Below are 17,419 nucleotides of genomic sequence, written 5' to 3'. Positions count from 1 at the left end.
TAGTGCTGCAAAGAGAGTGGGAGTGCAGATGTCTCTTCAAGATACTGGTTTCATTTTCTTTGGATATATAGCCAGAAGTGGGATTGCTGGATCATATGGTAGTTCTATTTTTAGCTTTTTGAGGAACCCTCATACTGTTTTCCACAATGGCTGTACCAATTTACATTCCAACCAATGGTGTACAAGGGTTCCCTTTTCTCCACATCCTCTCCAACACTTGTCACATTTTGTACTTTCGGTAATCACCATTCTAACAGGTGTGAATGATATCTCATTGTGGTTTTGATTTGTATTTCCTTGATGATTAGTGATGTTGAGCATCTTTTCAAATACCTGTTGGCCTTTTGTATGTCTTCCCTTGAGAAATGTCTTTTCAGATCCTTAGACCATTTTTTGATCAGGCGTTTTGCTTTGTTGCTATTGAGTTGTTGAATTCCTTATATATTTTGGATATTAACTCCTTATCATATATATTGTTTGCAAATATTTCCCCCTATTCTGTAGGCCACTTTTTCACTCTGTTGATTGTTTATTTGGCTATACAGAAGTTTTTTAGTTTTATGTAATCTCATTTGTCTTTTTTTGCTTTTATTGCCTGTGATTTTGGTGTCATATCCGAAAAATCATTGCTCAAACCAATGTCAAGAAGCTTTCTCCCTAATTTCATTTAAAGTAGCAATAAAAATAATAAAATAATTAGGAATAAACTTAACCAAAAAGGTCAAAGAGTTGTATACTGAAAATTATAAAACATTGATGAAGGGAATATAAAAAGACACGGATAAATGCCCCATGCTCAGGGACTGGAAAAATTAATATTGTTAAAATGTCCATACTACTCAAAGTGATCTGTAGATTAAATGCAATCTCTCTCAAAATCAGAATAGTATTCTTTACAGAAACAGAAAAATACATCCTAAAATTCATATGGGACCACAAAGCCCTCAAAAATCAAAAGCAAACAAAGCTGGAGGTATCCCACTTCTTGATTTCATATGGCAGCTTCGTATGGTACTAGCACAAAAACAGACATGCAGATCAATGGCACAGAACAGAATCCAGAAATAAATTCACACATTTACAGTCAACTGATCTTCTATAAGGGTGGCAAGAAGACACAATGGGGAAAGGATAGTCAATTCAACAAACAGTGTATGGAAAACTGGACATCCACATGCACAAGAATGAAATTGAACTCTTATCTGACACTATATACAAAAATCAACTCAAAATGGATTAAAGACAAATGAAATGAGTAAAGCATAAAACCACTAGAGATAGTGATCATAATGCTTTGCATATGCTAACTCAATCAAAGCTCATACCAACAGTGTCAGTTAAGTACTGTTTTTGGTACCATCTACAAGAGTGGAAACTGAGGTGCAGAAGGTTGGGTAATTTGTCTAAGATCATGCAGTGTGTGTTGAAGTCATGACTTGCACTTGAGTGATCTGGAGACAGACTACGTACTTGGTCTCTCAAGTGTAGACACTAAAAGAATAAAGATATGAAAAATCAACTTTCAGGAAATGCAGAAAGCACTCTGGAGCTTAAAAGTAATTTTCTTAATATTTTGTCTTTGGTAATGGTTGAAAATTGGCTTTTACACAAGAATGAGGTTATACTCCCACCTTGTGATAGTCAATGCAAGCATAGATATTTGTAGCTGTGTACTGCTAGTGTGTAGACTTCATCATGCATATCCTGATTGTGATTGATTAGAGCAACATGAGAGATTTGAATGTGACCCTTGGTCTAAGCAGGCATTTAAGTATTTGGATGGCAGCCAAAATATCTTCTAAATTTTAGAACCTGTTGAACAGGCAAGTATGAGCTGTCATAATAAGACTTTCTAGGTCATTTCATAAACACTTGTTTTGAAATTTATAGAGGAGTAGAGAATAATTAAAATCCAATTTATTACTAGGTTTAATAAGCAGTATTGTCAGTGAATATTAGCCCTATGAAATTAGCATAAAGAATCTGAAAATGCTTTCCTCTGACCATACAATGTGCATGGTAATAATCTGTGATTTGAAGAATGTCGTGATGGCTCTTCATTTAGAAGCAGAACATCCATGTAATGAAACAGTGTGATGATCATAAAGTGTGAAGGTTAAGATGATTGGACTTCTGGTGTGTAGGTTGATTTAACAGGTTTCATTAGCATTTCCCAGGAGTAGCACTAATTTGAGCTCAAATCTTTTACCAGCTGTCAGAATATTTCCTTGCAAGTTGTGTAGGGCACCCTCCCTATATGCCTCCTTTCACTTTTTTTCTTACAATAACCGCCACTCTGGCTGAATCCAAGATTTACCAAGCCCAGTGCTGTGTCTCAGTTGCTGGCATGCAGACACGCATCGGGGAGAGCCCCATGGTGCCAGCTGGTTTTCAGTCTCCAACATTTAAGAGGACACTCAAGACCAGCCAGGGCCTCTTGTAGCAGTTGTTCATCTGTTTATCCAAAAGTTATGCGTTTGTTTCCTGTTGTGTACACCTAGCAAGGGATGAGCAGGTAAGAGCAAGAATCCAAGGAAATTATATGAACTGGTTAAATATAAATATTTAAACATTAAAATCCCTTAGTCATCAAAAAGGCAATAGGATGAGCTTATAAAAAAAGGAGTTCACACACACACTCACATACTCTCATGCACACACACTCACTTACAGACACTCATTCATCCAGGGAAGCACAGAGAGCTGTCCTGTTCTGTTCCTTTACTCTTTGAATACACTAGGACTCTGCAGAGACTCCATAATTGAGTTATAGCCGTCACCCATATATTAGATTCCAGCCTGAGCCATGGCAAGTCTAAGTAATAGATTGAAAAATACAATTATTGCTTACCTACAGAATTCCTTTGCTTGAGAGGTAAGGCATATATATCAGAAAAGTTGTTGTGTTTTTTTCCCCAGGCCTATTCAATAAATGAACGTTACACCAGGATTCTTACACAGAGTCTCTCTGAAATGGGTTTTGTATTGATTTTTGTAACTACCCTGTTAGATGACGTTATCCCTTAGTGTGTCAGGTTTAGACCAGTCCGCCCGGAGCAGGTCATTGAGGTGATAACTGTCATTTGGAGGGACAGAAAAGCAATCATAGCTTTTTCATTACTTACTGTTTTCCCCCTGCGAGTGTGGGATCATTTGACATATTATGGCTTCTGTGATTTAAGCTGCATTCTGAAATTAAGTGCTGGAATATCATGCTGTGGGTTTAGAAAAATCAACTGGATGTCAAAGAACTGTAGGCCCTGTGGGTCACAGTAACCACGATCCCCTCATGACACTCACCTCAAATTTTAAGAAAGATGCGTTGTTAACCATATAAATAAAAATATACCTATCCCCGAAAAGCACTGCATGCAGAGTAGAACCAATCCAGTAAATTATGATTTCCTTAGTGTTTTTTAAAAATTTTATAACCATTGCTAGGGAAAATACTAGAAACTACAAAACCAGTTTTAACATAAACGTAGATTGAAAGCACAAGCATTTTTAAAATTCTAATATGTAATGGCAACATTAATATTTAAATTGTATATATTTCATGTAAGACCAGTTTTTTTCTAGTAATTGTAGTTAGACAGTCGAACCTAAAAACATGAGGGGAGCCAAAATAAAAAATTTAAACATGGAACATACTAACAACCATTTCTAAGAGCAACTGAAAAGAATCAAGGTGTTAAAAAAAAACAAACAAGCAGTCTATAAGGGCTATATCCACTTGGAGTGGTGCGGCCAGTTTCTTCAGACTCCATATTGTGAGCATGTCACGCGTCCACCCCAGCCCCACCCCGTGTTTGCTGCGGGCATCTGGCTGATGGCCATGTATACTACTGAGGCAGAGGGTGCCTCCCATGGGCCACCATCTCAGGACTTTCTGTGGTATTCCCTTGGGACTTCCCATGGTTCATTTTCCAGAGCCCTGCATCATTCTCCTTCGATTCTATCCACTGGGTTTATTCCAACAAGTAAGAGTATTTTATTAATTACTGTTCTCAAACTCGCACTATCTCTAGCAACATCTCTGACTAAATATGCTCAAGTCATTCCCAACTCGAATTTTGCAAAATAATTCACTCCCTCAATCCCACTTAACTTTCCAGTGGTGGCTCTCATTCATTTCTCTACTTTTTTCTTTCCATGTCTTGGTCTTTTCCTAGTCCTTATTTCACTGTAATCTTGTTCTTCCTTTAACTTTGACCACCCCTCCCTTGGATCTTGAAAGGATGTAAAAATATCCTTCTTGTTAAATTAAACAGGAATTGCCAGTTCTCATTCACTTAACTTTTCTCTGGAATTGTGCCTATTTCTTTCCCCTTGAACTTTCTCCTTCCATCACATTGCTAAGACTATGTTCTCCTGTTTCTTTTCCTACTTCTCTGAGCATTCTTTAACAAAAATATTGCACATATTCTCTAATTTTGTCTTGAATAATGTATTAGTTGTCTATTGATACACAAAATGTTACTCCCAAATTTAGCAGCCTAAAATATCATACATGTATTACCTCACACATTATAGGTCAGGAATCAGAGCATAACTCAACCGGGTCCTCTCTCTCAGAGTTTCCCACAAGGCCGCAATCAAGATGTTGGCTGAAGCTGAGGCCTCATCTGAAGGTTTCACTGGGGAAGGATCTGTTTCCAAACTGAAATGGCTATTGGCAGAATTCAGTTCCTCACTGGCTGTTGGACTGAAAGCCCCCACTTCTAGATGGCTATTGGTTGAAGGCCACCCTTAGTTCTTTGAGACATTGGTCTCCCCAGCATGGTGGCATGCTTTATCAAAGTATGTAAGCCAAGAAGGCAAGAGGGCCAGTCTGCCAGCAAGAAGATAGTGACTGTATTTTGTTACTCAGATATATGACATTCCCTCCATGTTTCTATCTTCTATTGGTTAGAAGCCAGTTAAACATGTGGAGGGCATTATACAAGCATGTGAATAAAAGGAGGTAGAGATTCTTGGGGGCCATATTAGAAGCCATTTGTGACAAATATTACTTTTTCTGCTGTTCTGGTTTAAATGTTCTTTTTACTCACTGCATTCACTCATGTGTTCAGCTATAACCTGTATTCTCTGTTAAATCATAATTTATCGTTCACTTAAATATCATCATGAGTTTGACCCTCTTTTTCTAAATTCATGCCAGAACCTCTCCAAATGCAATATTTTCATGACTGAATGTGTCATCAGCTTACTCTCTCATACCTTCCTCTCTGCCACCACACAATTCACACTCTCCTCTTGTTCCGGCCGCTATATTCACCATCTCTGTGACTTTCCAGCCAGTTGTAAACATCATCCTCGATGACTCTGTCTTTGTCATCTTCTTACTATCATCAGCAACCTGGAAATTCTAATTTGAAAGCACCTGTAAGCTTCCTCTCCCCCCAGACATCCATCAGCAGTCTCTTGGTTTAGATCATACACACTTTTGCCAAGTGTGCTCAGATGTCCCCCTACTGTGTCTCTAGTTTCCACTCCCATGTTATTGTTTCACTACCAATGTCACTCTAAAAGGCAAATGTCATCACATTTGTTCCTGCTTGAGAATTCTTCACTACCAGACCATATCATCTTGAGGGTGAGGGCCAGACACCTTGAAAATGGTCACAGGACCTCCCTGGCCTGTGGTCTACCTACGTTTCTGGCTTCATCTTCCCTCAACCCCCATCTCCAGCTGAGAGGAACTACTCGCTCTTTTCCAAAAGTTGGGTGTAGTTTTTCATATTTGCACACACATTTTTCACTGCCTGGAACAGTTATGCCTTCTTAACTGCCTTTACACATCTCCAGGGTCATCTCTAAGGGCTCTTCCTGTGTGATACACGCATTCCTTGCCATTAAACCCTGGCCTTGCCTTTATCAGGGCATTTACAGAACTGCATCACAAACTACAGGTAAAAATGGGTTTGCTTTATTTGCTTGCTACACGTTGATGCACTTGTGGACAGGTTACACCTTTGATTTATTTCTCCATCCCAAACATCGAGCACAGTGCCCTATACATCTAATAGTCTAAAAACATAGGCATTAAATGAGTGAATGCTCTCACACATGTCCCGTGCACACCACCCACACTCTAAAATCCCATGGCCTCCCATTACCTACTCGGGAGGACCATTCTGCCAAGCTTGTCAGATGAATTTTGCTTGCTGAAATTGACATGTGTCGGAATAAAATAATAATCAGAAATAAGAAAAAATCTTGACAGGAATAAAGTATAGATGCAAAACTCCAATTTGACTATCTATATATTTTCCCCTCAGATGATCATATGGTTTAGCATTTAGATTATTTTTAAAAGCAAGACAAGATGTACCAGTTCCTTTTTGAACAGACAGAACATAACCAATAAGGAGGAAGCAATCAAAATATTGGTTAAACTCCAATGTTGAGATTTTAGGCCATATTCTATAAGTGATTCCAACCACATGTCCTTGAATTTCCACTATTTATAAACTGAATTGGATAAAATAATTGTTGGTGAAATTTTCATGCAGAAAATCTTTTAAAGGTCTAGCTCTTGTAGAAATTTTGAAAGATAGAAATTATAATTTTGTTTAGGGCTTATCAAGCAATGAATTTGAACCTTCTGTTATTTTAGAAGGATGTGATTATGAACGGTTTTAGAATATTTTTTAGTTGCGAATCTAAGGCATCTTACCAGCTGTACTTAGTGAATGCCCATTTTTAACGGCTGAACTGTAGATAGAGACACAGAAAGCCAATGTCACAAACATTTGTTTCAGCTGAGTATTGAGGCCTGTATATTAGAAACATTCTCTATTCTGTCCTGGGAATTTACTGATGTTCCCTTTTTCCTTCTAACAGATGATCTCAGCCATGCAGTTATATATAAACAGATGATTTCTGAAGCTTTATTATTTTTTATTATTTATTTTTATTATTTTTTCTTTCAAGCATATTGTATCACATGGCTTATTTTCCATATAGTGAATATATGCTTTTTCAAATGTTTCAATTGAATTAACAAAAGTATGCATTTTAGCATAATAAGTATCTCCATCAGAACTTGATTTCAAAAGTGTATCTAAGAAACTTAGAATCTGCATTTATTAAGTTTAATGAAAACACGGTAGATTCGCATTCAACTTTTTCAAAATATGCCCTGATCCATAACTTATGATGGCCTTTGAATAGAGATCATCTTTCCAGGCACAGACAGGGCTCCCAGTCGAAACTAGAGGAAGCGTGCCTCTCGGTAGGATTCTGCACATGCAGTCTTCCATCTTTCACTTAAGCCAGCAGCCGGGCTCTCTTTGTGGATTTTCTTAATCAGTTCATCTCCATTGAGGAATGTAAAAGGACTTTAAAGTAGCTTTACTTGGACTGCAAAACTGGGCAAGAAAAGATTATAGCAAATCTTCTCAGTGCTTCTATTATATTTCAACTGTTTTTTTAAAAAAAAAAAAAAAAAAGAGTAGGGTGAAGGGAGAACTCTAAGTAGCACTTAGGAGAGCCTTCAAATTTGGCACAGGATGTAAATTTTTGCTTTAGCCACAAATGAAATTAGAAAGGCAAACAGTAAATTTCTCTTAATTTTTGAAAATTATCAGAACGCACATGAAAACTGATTTCCCAGAGCCTATTTAATGTAGTGAGCAGGAAAGGAGAACTAATTTTAATGAAGTTTGTTAACTGAATCAGGTCTTTTGGAATGGTGGAGTGAGGAGCTCAGCAAATTCTCTGCCCTTAAGTCAATAATAATATTGGGAAAATTGTCAAAAAAAAACATCATTTCGGGACTCTGGACATTGGCCAAATGTATGCAAAAATTCATAAGCACTTATTCAAGAAAAGCTATCCAACATTAGGTAAGAACAGTGGAAGTCTGTAGTGTTTCCACCTGCGGATGCTCCCATTCCATCCTCAATCTATTAGTGCAGGATTTTTCAATAACTACACTAGCTGTGACCTCAACAGTTTTGTGTCTGGTGGGAACTGACTTGATGTAAAATACAGCACAGAAAACTCTGTGTTCAATGTAGTCACTGGAAACAGCCACTGTCTCAGTGGCAATCAAAAGGGAAAACCAGTATTGCAGATAATCTGAGGTTGTGACCCCGATTGGGGTAAGGAACAGAGCAGCAGACTAACCAGAAATTTAGTAGGGAGATACAGGGAATGAGACAGCCATAGGGAGCATTTAAAAGCTTATAAGCTATATGTCCACATACCTCTTGTTGTCTGGAAGAATCCAGGGGAAAGTAAAAGCCAAGGCAGACTTTTAAACAGCCTAATTTGAAAGTGCTCTCCAAAGGACACACAGGTCCATCAGCAAATCACGTAAGTCTTGTGGGCTGAAGGTGTTTGAACAAATTCTCTGACAAATCATTGGCTGAACACTGAACTATGCTGATGTAACATGACCCCAAAACTAAATTAAAACCAAAATCAAAAACAAAAACAAGAAATAAAATACTCAGTAGAGACACCAGTGGCTGCACACTGCTGGAGAGAGGGATTTCACAGAATATAACCAGGTAAGTAATTAATCAAATAAAAAAATCAGCAAAAACAATGATTTCCAGGGTGGATGAGGGTAGATTCCAGGGTGAGAGAAGAATGCAGAATTATGACACTACTACCTAAAGTATCTAATTTTCAAAAAAAAAATTAAATAAATAGAAAAGTTATGAGACCTGAAAAGAAACAGGAAAAGTTTAGTCAATAGAAATTTTCTCTGAGGGAGTCCAAATGTCAGAAAGACTTTAAAACAGATTATAAATATGCACTTTAAAAAGAAAAGCCATGCTTAAGGAATTAAATAAAATTTATAACAATGACTCATCAAACAGAAAATGTTAATCAAAGAATATATATCATAAAAACAATGACACCATATTGTGGAGTTTAAATGTACAATAAATTTGAGATGTCAGAAGAAAACGATCAATGAAATTTGTGATATATCAATAAAAATTATCTAATCTGAAAAGCAGGAAGAAAGCATGGAGCAAAACGAATAGGGTCTCAGGGATCTGAGTGGAACCATCAACTGTCAAGATATACATAATGGGAATCCCACAAGGAGAGGAGTGAGAGAAAGGGACAAAGGAATATATGAAGCAATGATACCAGGAAAAGAATCTCAACAACCTCCAAGTGGAGATCCACACCCAGATACATCAGAGTCAAACTATTGAAAACTGAAGGCAAACAGAAAATCTTGAAATCAGCATAAGAGCAACTCATCAACAGGAGAGCAATGATGCCATGAACAGCTAACTTCTCATCAGAAACAAAGGAGGCTGAAAGGCAGTGGGATGATACAGTCAAGTACTAAAAGGAAAAAAAAAATAAATTGTCAAACAAAAATTCTATATCCACAAATTCCAGTTTTAGCTCAGACATGTAAAGAGTTTACAAGAAGAAAGAGTTGAACAAAATGAATATCAAAAGAGACTGAGGTTGCAGGGCAAATAACCAAAAGATCTGGTGACAGGGGCAAATTGCTTCCATTCCAGCTGGGATCTGCTCACTTGGAGTAAAAATTGCTGTTGGGATCAGTTAAATGCTAATTCAGATGAACTGCTGAGGCTGAGTGTAGACTAATAAAGGAGGGAGAGACTCCAGGGGACCTCAGTCTTAGTGGGACACCAACATTTCCATGGGTTTTAATAAAAAGAGTTCCACCAGGTTCTCATGGTGAAGATACCAGAAAGATCCTTGTGGCCCTGATAGTGGGAGGAAGGGAGGAGTATTCATTTTGAAATACACAAAGACCGTTCTCCATGACAAAGGCCTACTCTGTAGGGAATAAGACTTGACCAGAACCTTATCACATCAGGTGACAGTGAGTTCCTACCACTCCAGCCTCTAGCCTTCCTTTCTCACTAAAGAGGGAAAAACAGTCAACAGAGGCCAGAATTCAAGGATTCAAGCATCCTCCCTCTCCTCTCCCTCTGGAATTCCCATTATGTGTATCTTGCTATGGTTGATGGTGCCACTCAGATCCCTGAAGGAAATTGATTGGGAATGTTGCAGCCTGGAAACAGAGTAAGACATGGAGGAAAAAAGGCTCTGCCAACAGAGAAACCCTTGTGAGGTTCCAACCTAAAGCCACATACTGAAGGGCTATTTACTCAGTTCTTATTGCATGAGTATGTCTGGCATTCAACCAAAAATTACAAGGGATATATAAAGGCAATGTTGACCTAAAAATAAAACAGCCAGTTATTGTACCAGCAAAATGGGTGTATTCAGGAATAGCAAACAAATTCAATTTGGGACAAGCAAGCTCTAGCAAAAGCCATAAATAACTCTAGCAAGCAAAGGAGAGGAATATTATTTTATAGAGAAAAAGGAGGAAGTTGGGAGGAGTTGTTTTCAATAAAATTCCATTGGTGGAAAGCAAGAGTTCAGGGTAGTGATGGTTTCTCATTGGCTGAGTTGCTGGGGCAGTTGATATATTGATGGTGATGCAATGTACATCTCTTCCAGCTGGGGTCTGTAACTGATGCTTCTTCCTGTTGAGGACTTCTTTCTGTTGAGGTCTGTCATCAACAATTCTTCCAGTTATTGATATGGAGTGGTAATGCATGAGGGCTCCCCTTTCTGGGTTCCTGACTCCATTTTAAATGAAGTTTTCCTTTATTAATTTTCACAGCAAGAAAAAGACACAGTCTGAAGAGACAAAGCAATCATAAGAACCAGACCCAGAAATGACACACACATCAGAATACTCAGATAGGAAATTTAGAATGACTATGATTAATGTTAAGGACTCTAATGGAAAAGGGACACAATACAAAAGAACAGATAGCAGTGTAAGCAGAGATGCAGTGATCTAAGCATGATCAAGAAGAACTGTAGAAATCAAAAACACCACAACACAAATGAAGAATGTCTTGATGAATTCATCATTAGACTGGATCTGACTGAGAAAAGAAATAGTAAAGCTGAAGATATGTCAAAAGAAACTCCCCAAACTGAAATGCAAAGAGAAAAAGGAATGCAAAACTCACACGCATATAACATTCAAGAATCATAGGGTCACTTAAAAATGTGTAGTAAATGTGTAATTGCAATGCCATAAGAAAAGAGGCAGTGGGATGGAAGAAATATTGTGAGTAATAATGGCTTAACGTCTAATGTTAAGACAGACACCAAAGCACAAATGGAAAAAGCTCAGAGAATACTGAGTAGGATAAATACCATAACAGCTATACTTAGGCATATCTTATTCAAACCACAGAAAAGTGAAGACAAAGACAAAATCTTGAAAGAAGCAGAAATGGGGAGAACACCTTACCTATGGAGGAACAAAGATAAGAATTACAGTAGACTTCTTGTCAGAAATCATGTAAGCAAGGAGAGAGTGAAATAAAATACTAAAGCTTTGAGAGAAAAAAGCAATTAAAATTTTACATTCAAAGTAATTATCCTTCAAAGTTAAGAGATCGAAACTATCTGAGAAAAACAAAAATCTAGAGAACTAATTACCAGCAGACCTGACATCCAAGAAATGTTAAAGGAGTTTTTTAGGCTAAAGGAAAATGATATGGATGAAAAACTTGAATCTACATTTAAAAGGGAAGAGTGCCGAGAAGGAATAAAGACAACAAAAAATATGCTATTTGTCTTATTAATTTATTTGAAAATTAAAGTTTGTTTTCAGTAGTAATAGAAATGTATTGGTTTACTGCAGCATATGGATAAGTAAAATGGGAAAGGATAGTCTTTTCAACAAATCTTGCTGGAATAATTAGACATCCATATGCAAAAGAAATAAACAATAAACTTAGACACTGATCATGTATTTTTACAAATATTAACTCTAAATGGATCACAGACCTGACTATAAAATGCAAAACTACAAAACTCGTAGAATGCATAAGAGAAAAGCTAGGGGATCTAGCATTTGTGACGAATTTTTAGATGTAACATTGAAAGTACTAACCAGGAAAGGAAAAAACAATAGGCTAGACTTTATTAAAATCAAATTCTTCTGCTCTACCAAAGACATTGTTAGGAGGATGAAAAGGCAAGCCAAGGATTGGGAGAAAATATTTTTAAAACACAAATTTGTAAAGGACTTGCATCCAAAATATCAAAAGAACTCTTAAAACTCAACAGTAAGTAATAACAAATAATACAATTAAAAAGTGAGCAAATGATCTGAACAGATACCTCAGCACAGTAGTTACAGTGATAGAAAATAAATGTTTGAAAGATGCTCAACATCATTTGTCATTAATGGAATGCAAATTAAAACAACAATGAAATACTCCTACATGACTTATTAGAATGGTTAAATTTATAAAATGAAAAGATCCAATACAAATTGTTGGTGTGAACTCTCATTCGCCATTGACGGGAATGCAAAATAGTGCAGCCACTTTGAAAGATGGTTTGATAGTTTCTTACAAAGGAAACATACACTTACCACGTGATCTCGCAACTCTGCTCCTTGATATTAACTCACTTGATTCAAAAAATAATTTCCTCACAAAAACTTACTCAAGAATGTTCATAGCAGCTTCATTTATAATCACCCCAAACTGGAAGCAACCAAGATATCCCTCAACTTGAATGAATAAATGAACTGTGGCACATCCATAGAATGGATATTATTCAGCACTCAAAAGAAACAGGCTATCAAGTCACAACGTGGATGAATCTTAAATGGATTTTGATAAGTGAAAGAATCCAATATGATAAGGCTACATATTGTTTGATTTCAATTATATAATATTCTGAAAGAAGTCAAACTATAAAGATAATGATTATAATAATAAAAGCATTGTTTTCCTAGAGTTCCGGGGAGAGGAGGACGGTTGAACAGGTGAAGCGGGGGGTATTTTTAGGATGGTGAGAGTATTCTGTACAATGCTGTTATGGCTTATACATGGGACTATGCATATGTCAAATTCCAAGAACTTGACAGCAAAAAAGTGAATCGGAGTGCATGAAAATTAAAAAAAAAAAATCTTTAAGTATTGTGGAATCCCAGCATGGGATGTGACAAGGCAAATTCACTGAAAGAGGTAAGCAAAAATGTAATGGCCTAAGTTAACTTTGAAAATCAGCGGTCTGTAAAACTAAAGGCAAAAGAAACTGTACAGCAGCACTTCCTTCTAGTTTATGAACTCTTGTTTTTTCCCCCTCACAGAGGTACGGGTTAACAATTATGATAGCACTGTAGGAGTGTACTGGGAATGAAGAAATAAGCATAGATGGCAGATGATGACAGCCAGGTTTCTCACTGTGGGAGCTTGAGGTTATGAGAAGAAAGAGGAGCAGGCTGGAATGATCCGTGTGGTAACTGATCAAAGTTGGACATCAATGTGAATGTGTGTTTCACTTAACATAGGCATGGATGGTTGCACATAGACATGTTGTACATTTATGTATGTACATGGGTTAGTACACACACAAATATCAGTCCTGTGTCTGCTGAGAGGTCCTAGAAGCTACAAAACCCCAGTAGCCACAAACACACCTAACTCCCAGCCCTTGGATTCTAATACGCTTCTTGAATAAAAAGAACTAGGACTTGTCAGAGAAGTGGCTGAGTGGAGGCCTAGGGAAGAAGATGAAAGAGAGAGAGGGAGAGAGGTTGAAGCATCTTATGGTGCCAGAAAGGATGGAATTGCTAAAACAAACAGAACCCATGACAATGGGAGTATATCAAAAGGACACAGGACCCAACTAAAAGAGGTTCCACTGGCCAAAACTGAAATAATTTGAGCAATAAAATAAACAATGTGGTTTTCCTAAAACCCAAAGTATGAAATCAACATTTATGAGTTCTATCTTAGTCAGCTCAAGCTGCTATAATAGACTACTATGGACTGGATGGATTGGACAGTAGACATTTATTTTCTTATAGTTCTGGAGGCTGCAAGTCTAAGATCAGTGTGCCAGCGTGGGTGGGATCTGGTAAGAGCCAACACTCAGGTTGCACACAACCACCTTCTCATTGTATCCTCGCACAGTGGAGAGCAGAGAGAAGAAATAAGCTCTCTCCTTACTCTTATAGGGCACTAATCCCATTGATGAGGGCTTCACCCTCATGACTTCATCTAATCTTAGTTAGCTCCCAAAGGCCTCACCTCTTAATACCATCACATCAAAGAGTAGGGTTTCAATATATGAATTTTGGGGGGACACAAATCTTCAGTCCATAGCAAGTTGAAACCAATATAAATAAGCGATGGAGTAAGTAAATATGTGTGGTAGAATAAACGAATCTCCTGTGCTGAAGAATTCCAAATAATTTATGTGGATACTTTGCCCTCCAGAAGGTGGATGGTAGCTTCACATTCCTTAATGGTGGGCTGTGCATAGTGACTTCCTTCCAAAAATTACAGTGCAGAGAGGAGGAAATCAGAGTAATTTTACAGTGGGGAAAACTGACGAGCATCACCCTAACCAGGTGATCAAGGTTGACATGAAGAGTGATGCCATGCCAAAAGCATGTACCTCTGATATGCTGCGATAAGAGTGGCTCTTGACTTCTGTGGTCTTTCTCCCAAAACACGTGACCCCAGGCTAATTGTGAGCAAATCATCAGACAAATCTCAACTGAGGAACACTCTGCAAGATACCTGAATGGTACTCCTCAAAACTGTCATCAAAAACAAGCAAAGTCTGAGAATCTGTCACAGCAAGAAGAGCCCAAGGAAATACGACAGCTCAACGTGATGAGTTATCCTGGTGAGGATCCTGGAACAGAAAGAAGCCATTTCTTACTGTTTGGGGCAGGGGGTTAAATGAAGAATATGTGTTGTGAGTGGTGAGGGGGAGGTTTTCGGGTGGGTGGACTGGGTGGTGGAAAATAAAAATAACCCTATGTTAAATTAATTGAGTTCAACAGGCATTTTACATAAAAAGTGCATATATCAATTGGTTACTATAAAGCATTTTACTTATCAGAAGTTATCTTCCTTTTTTGTCCTTATCCTTGTGAAAATCATACTCCTGGACATCTCGGTGTTGCTCATACGTAGTGTGAATAATTCATATGTCGTCAAGTCAAAGGAGCTTGTCTTTATGTTTTGACCTTTTAACTCTAGCTCTGGTTTCTTGCTGACTAAAGATAAAGAGGAAAAGTTTGAGTAATATAAAGGTATGCTTAAATGCCCTTCTTTCAGACCTCATCCACCCACAGATTTATTTTCATGCCAGCACTATTTCTGTCCTTACCCATAGTCTCAAATACCAAGAGTTCTATTCAGAGGGTGAGGGTAAGTAATGCTGGTGTGTCAATCAGTTATTTACCACTTATTAAGGATTAGAGCTGCATTTTCCATTTTCATTGAATCAATTTTAATGAAATAGCATGGTGTTCTTAAAACATTTGTCAATTTGTTACTGTGTGTCAGGCTCTGTGCTCCACCCAGGGAATTCAGAGAGAGAAAATAGTCTGCCTTTAAAAGAGTCGCTGCAGGTGCATTATATATGTGTCCTGGCAGCTGTGTAATTGAGCAAATCTACACGTCAGGCCCAAGGAGAAGAGGGGTGGGCCATGAGGCAGAGATGCACATGAGTCCAAGTAACGGATGAGATTTATGACACATCAGAGATTTGGACTTGATCCTACTGAGAGTGGGAAAAGCTAGAAGAATGCAAACCTGTGTGTGATCTCAACAAGGTTTATTTTAATTCAGGCAGTTAAGTGGTAGAGTGACGAATGAGATTTGTTTGTTCTCGTTGGAATAGGTAGAGGAGACAAGAAACAGGAAAATCAGTTGAAAGGTCACTTGCACTGGCCAAGCAAATGGTGGAGAAGATCTGTGATAAGACAGGGCAAAGAAGGAAGGAAAAACATAGAATTGCTCAATACGCATGAGGTGACATCAGCAGTCCTTGGGTATAGGGAGTAAGGTTGAAATTGAAAACACGGGTATGCATCCCAGATTACTGGAGAAGGAGATCTGGGTGGATCGTGGTGTCACCAACTGCTGGAAGGAAGCCAAAGGGGTGCCAGCTGGAGGAAGCAGACAAGCCCGTCTTTGTTTTTAGTTAGTTGAACTGATGAGCTTGAGTGACTATGGGGGTGTTATTGCATACCTCTCTATAGTCGTATTTGAACCTATTGGGCAACTCGTGCTTGTCACAATTTGAAGAAAATATAAGATAGCATGAAAATGACAAATTTTAGATTCAGCAGAAACTGGACAGCTGAGACCTAGAATGAGCTGCCTGAGCAGTGTTATCAGCAACAGTGCCTATGGACATCCAGATGGGTGGATGTGCTCTTAGGGCCCAGTTCCGGTCTGTGACACCCTAAGTCAGAGACTCAAACCTGTATGTCTGGTTTAATGTGGATAACTGTATTTTACTGAAATCTTCAAATATACATATATATCTAAAAAATTACAGATACACTTATATATAAAATGATAGGTATATTTCTGTTTGTAAAAACAACTGATCATTGAGAATTCCCCCAGCTCCAATAAAGAAAATTTACATTGGTGGCAAAGACGGTTACTGCTTAAATGAACCCGCATTTCTGTCCCTTGAAATTCTCCCACGAACTTTAAGGTATCAACCTGAAGAAAGTAAAACCAAAAATAAAATTAAATAAAAAATAAACTATTGGTTACCCTTTGCCATGTTTTTATTTCCTGGGATGTTATTTTCTTGCAATACCTACATTCAAAGAATATAGATTCCCCCGGATGTCCCAATGAATACAAGGCTCGGCATTCAACTATTACAGAGCAAGGTTGCCTGTGCACATGGTCACAGGCATAGGTTTGCATTACGTTGAGGTTATTGATTTTTATAAATGAAAGAAGGCTGAGTTTATCAAGGATATTCATTTAAAGTAGTATTGGTTTATCAATGCCAATATTTCAATTTGTTTCTATCAAGACCTGGATAGTGAGGTCAGTAACAACATCTTGTGTTTCACTCTTCTTCTGAACAGTCATGGAAAACCACAAATGGCCTGATATTATCTCCCCATGACCTTTCAGAATCCAGCTGAACCACCTCATATGTCACTTGGGTGAACTGCAGCAGGCCTGCAAAAGGACAACGAAGCATCTCAAACAAAGCTGGAAGTAATCAGTCTTCTTTTAAACAAAGTTTTAATATTTTTATATTAAATGAAAGAGAATGTGGAAGATTACCTACATTTTTGCTAAAGCACAAGAAAAAAAGAAGAACAGAAAGAAACGACACCCTGGGATCCCAGGCTTCAGATATCAGATGTCAGGAAGCCCCAGACCCAATTTTCCAGAAGAGATTTGAGTGCTAAGATTACAGATGACTTATTTTCTATTATTTTGAGGTTTTAAATTTTCACTTAAGGATTCAGTCATAGTTTACAGTGAATAAAGTAAAGGACAGCAAAATATTTCTAGAATCCATTTTGTCTCTTTTTGGTTGACACCGAGCCCTTCTTTTTTCAGATACTTCTCTGATC

Source organism: Equus caballus, chromosome 21, assembly GCF_041296265.1.
Source record: "Equus caballus isolate H_3958 breed thoroughbred chromosome 21, TB-T2T, whole genome shotgun sequence".
NCBI lineage: Eukaryota > Metazoa > Chordata > Mammalia > Perissodactyla > Equidae > Equus > Equus caballus.
This window is presented reverse-complemented; position numbering follows the sequence as displayed.